The following is a 5,461-nucleotide window of genomic DNA, read 5'->3' on the forward strand; positions in this document are numbered from 1 at the left end:
CCTTCCTTCCCCCTCCCAAAAAGAAAAGCTCTACATTGTATTTGTCCCATCTTCGTTGAGCCCTGTGTGGCTAATAAAAGAAATGTATCTATCTATCTATCTATCTATCTATCTATCTATCTATCTATCTATCTATCTATCTATCTATTTATCTATCTATCTATCTATCTATCTATCTATCTATCTATCTATCTATCTATTTATCTCTCAGTCTGTTTGTCTGTCTGTATATATACATGTGTGTGTGTGTGTGTGTGTGTGTGTGCACCTGTCTGTACCTTTCAGAATGAATAAACATTGTTTTGGAAAATGTACAGATTATTGTAATGAAAAACATCTTGAGGATGAGTATATGAGCTCTAACAATTGAGGTTTTTTAAAATATAACAATATTGGTTTCAACCTATAGGTTGGGTTCAGAATTCTCAAAAAAGTACTCACACAGACATAAACACGCACATACACATGCACATATACACGCACACACAAACATATTGCAATTCGTGTTTATGTCTGTTGCTGGACAATACATAGAATGCTTTATCGAAGAATTTTCCGCCTTAGAAGAACAATTCTGTAGCTTTCATCTAAAATTTGACCATATACGAAGCATAATTTAAAATACACATAAAATATGCTTCAGGATGCAAAAGTCTAATGAAAACTTTTAATATTAGACAAATGTTACTCTCGAAAGAAGGCGTCAATTTGGGAGATTGCCTGTATTCCATTGAATTAATTATGTAGGATGATTATTTGAGCTAATTATTTATATAGGACAAAAATTTACTCGGTTATTTTCTACAAAAATTCGAACGCTTGTATTATAACTCTGAGTTTAAATGCAAAAAATTAAAATAGGCAAGCAGCGTGACAACAATTAAAAAAAAATATCTGAAACTATGTAACAAAGTCATGAGTCACTGAGGTTTCAGTAAGGTTCTAGCTAAGTTCTAGTTACGCCATACATCAATATATATGATTCCATGCACAAAAACGTACCGTACATGTATATACGAGTATAAGTCTTCTGGTGGTTATATGAAGTTAGTCACGTATGTGTAAACAGAGGTACATGAATAAGGCTGTTAATGTTATTACAAGTTATTATCTAAGAAAATAGTTATTAATGCCTTTTAGAGATCAATATTGTTATCTATCAGACCATGGTAAATCATGTATGCCGAAAATTTTATCCAGTTTTTAAATGAAAAGTTCTCAATAAAAATCGACGGGAGTGTCTTCGAGTTTTCCTAAATTCCGATCGTTAAAGATTGCAAGAGGCTGTAATAAGGAAACAAAAACCTCATATTTTGGTGTAATTAGTTTTCGAGATTTCAGTCGTCTTCTGGAAAGGACCAATCAATTTCATAATATTCAGAAGATCTCTTAGGTACGGAAAATAACTATTATACATAAATTGGACGTGATTTACTGATACCTGTAAGAAGTACCTTATGTCGAGAAGCTTTACGTAAAAAATATACATGAAGTAATAAGCTTGTGGTGAAGATTTTCGTTTGTTTGTTACGAATCATTTCTGTTCATCTATTGGTGGAAGCAACGATGTAGTACGTTTTGCCGGATTAGATCAATTCAACAAATATTTATAAAATATGTGTGTGTATGTATGTTGTTACCTTTTCTATATAATTAAATGGTTATTTGTAATGTTAAAAGAAGACAAATCTTATAATGAATTTATAGATATGTGAAATAAGACGGGATGGTTACAGGTGGAAAACATTGCTCATTATCGTACTGACTCAGTTTTTGCCTGGTATTAAACAATTCTCACAATCATTGCCATTTGTCTTACGCTGTTACGAAATTTTCGATGTCAATCACACGGAAAACTGTTACAATGCCTCGTGTGCATAAATTCCAATGAATCAATAGAATTTAAAAGCTTCTTCATGTCTTAGCATTTGAATGCAACGTCACTGGTCTTGAAGTTTTACATGTGTGAAGAAATTAACGAATTTCAATTGACCAGGAAACAATGTCAATATATTCAAGAATATAACTTACAAATTTACAATGAACGGTTAATTAGTTTTTGAAAGAATTCTTTTCATTCCATTTCGTATTCTTCAATAACTCCACAGAATTTCTCATTGGAAACTTTTGTGCTTTAGAAGAACAAAATGTAGTTGAGGTCTAAGATATGGTGGTCATGTAAATACTCATTGATGAAATATTCTCTTGTATCAAAAGGTGGAGTCTTAAGGAAACATTTATTATTTGAGAAATGTCAGTGATGCAATATAACATGAACACCAACATTTGCGTCCCGTACCCACGCACAAGTATTTGTATGAAATATAATCTTGTAGAATCACAGAGCTTACATATCATACACTCTATAATAATGTCCTTGATTGTAATATTATTGATCTAGCATTCTATAATTGAAGTTCTACCATAAAAGTATTACTGTACATCAGTTTCAATTATGGCCTAAGGTTACCTGTTTTGGGGGCAAGGGACGAGTCACTTATATCAACCACAGTACTTGATTGGTATGTATTTTATTGCCACATAAATGGTAAAAGCAAAGCCGACCTCGGCGGAATTGGAGATCGGAACATAAAGATGCACAAGAAATGTCACCAAGCCACTTTATCCGGTATACTAACGATTCTGCCAGCTCGAAGAATTTATAAAAAAATAAGTGATAAAATGTTGGCATGAAAGTCTATATACATCTAAAAATCATTTATTGAGTTATATTCTACTCTTGCAAAATTGTTTTTAATTTCATAACTAGAGAAGCAAGCAAGATATATAACAACAAAGAAGCCTATATATATAGTCTGATCTTAATATGACCCAAACTTCTTTTGGATTATTTTCTGCTATTGTACGAAAGAAAAGAAATCGGCTAATGAATTCTAAATATTTTTTTAATATTATTTTATACATCAGCCTTCAGAAATCATCAACAAAATTTGGAAATGTTTATAAGAATCCCGGATGATTCAGACGATCGATGCCTAAATTCATCTCTGAACATGAATGAATTTGATTACAGTACAATCGGGCATTGCAATAACAGATCTATTAGAATGAGTGTGATGTGATGTTAAACAAAGTCAATAGCAGTAGAACAATATTCGTGGATTTCTTTCAGAAATAGAGGAAAATGTCAAGCAAGGATATACTATATCTCCAAAGCTCTTTACCGCATGCCTAGAAATTATCATCATGGACATTGAAGGGACAAGATGCGTGTTCATCTATATCGAGAATGTAACATACCTGGGATTCGCAGATGGAATTGTACCCAGCCCTGAAGCCATAGAGAAGTTGTAAACCATGCTAACAGGGCTGGAGACTGAGAGCTTAGCAGTAAATCTTAAAATGAACCGCAAGTAAACATAATATATGTGGAAGGCTTGAGCTGGGTTGAATTGAGCTTCACAGCGAAGAGTTCGAGGAAGCAAAAGAGTACCTCTACTTAGGACACTGAAAACTCATAAGACAATTAGGGAGGGTGGAAGGCATTTAGCTCAATATAGGATGTGTTCAAAATAAAAATAGACAATATCATACATGTCAGAGTATTGTCTTCAATACCACCGCCCTACCTTCTCTCTTATACGCAAGGGAGATGTGGGCTACTACTAATCGGATAGATAATCGACTGGCTACGATGCAAAGGACTATGTAAAGATTCATGCTAGGAATATCATTCGGAGAGATATGTGAAATGTGATAATTCGAGAACGGAGCGGAACGAACAATGTGATCGAAGAAGACCGAACACCTAATTTCCGCTCAGCCGCTTATACTGCAAGGCTGCAACGTTCAGTGGCAATATGTGGACCCGTGACAAGTGGTATCCAGTAGATCCAGAAAGGTCACTTGGAAGGCATCTCTGATGATGGGATGACGCTCTACTTAAGCAATTTAAGTCAAGGTGGAAAAGAATGGTGTAATCAAGACAGAATTGGAAGCAGATTTTGATCAGCGGTATATAACAGCACCTGATGCTGTATTCGATACTGTGATATTGTGGTTTATCTTTTATCTTTATCATTTATTTGTTTCAGTCATTTTAATGCGGCCATGCTGGGACATCGCCTCGAAATTATAGTCGAAAGAATCGACTTCACGGGTTCTTACTTAAGCCTAGTACTTATTCTATCAATCACTTTATGTCGAACCGCTATATTACGGAGACGTAAACACACCGGTAACGATTGTGAAGCGGTGATGGGGGACAAACACAGGCACAAAATCAAGCAAATATAGTTATATATACGTATACGACGGGCTTCTTTTAGTTTTCCGTCTACCAAATCCACTCACAATGATTTGGTGGACCCGTGGCTATAGTAGAAGACGACACCCAAAGTACAACACAGTGGGACTGAACATGGAATCATGTGTTTCGGAAGCAAGCTTCTAACCAGACAGTCACTCTTCCACCTTGATTAACAACAGTTCAAAATAGGTAGAAAAGCGACGATAAAAGCAATCATGATATGGAAATAACTGAACGCCTTCGTGTGAAATTTGGTGAGCCTGACACAAACCCCTAACGCACAAAGTTACTCTACAATTATGTAAACATCAGGAGCAGTGATGAAAACGAGCTAAATATAATGACGTAATCGTAGAGCGTTAGACAAGTATATTCACATGGAATTTGTGATAACACTTCTGTGACAGGAGTGATAAGAAATAAGTTCCTGTACATTACAATATATGCGAACAGAATTTGATTTTATATCGTGTTTAGAAGATTCAGCTGCTGTGTTTTATTGAAAGTCAGCAGCCCCAAAAATATAAAAATATGGGGCGATATTCACGTTTATGCATTTTCAACATATTTCGTGGCCACCCACCTTACAAACTCACGCAAATACATAAATACACAGAAACACGAGCGAACACTAGCATATGAATATATATATATATTTACACACACGTACCCATATATATGTGTGTGTGTGTATCTATTCTATACCAATATTCCCTAATATATATATATATATATATATATATATATATATTTACACACACGTACCCATATATATGTGTGTGTATGTGTATGTGTGTTTGTGTGCGTGTATGTGTGTACCTATCTATCTATACACTGAATAATTTAGAACACTCCTGATAGAGGAAATTCGTGATATGAGCGAAAGTATTTAGACCATCTAAACCAGTCGGTTTTTCAATTATTTATTTAAGAATGTAAGTTTTCATGAAAGATATGTGTTGTCTCTTATACCTCTTATTTCCAGCGACAAGAAAGACCATACGGGCATTCACTGTGTGTGCTTAATAGGGTGCCTAATAGATATGGCTGGATTTGCAGGCATGATAAAAATGCCTGTGCGTAAGACATATATACTAATAGGCATACATACGTAAATAGATGCAAGCATACATGCTTCCGTATATAAATACATATATACATGAACACGTATATATATATATATATATATAT

This window comes from Octopus bimaculoides, chromosome 8, assembly GCF_001194135.2.
Source record: "Octopus bimaculoides isolate UCB-OBI-ISO-001 chromosome 8, ASM119413v2, whole genome shotgun sequence".
In the NCBI taxonomy this organism is placed as follows: domain Eukaryota; kingdom Metazoa; phylum Mollusca; class Cephalopoda; order Octopoda; family Octopodidae; genus Octopus; species Octopus bimaculoides.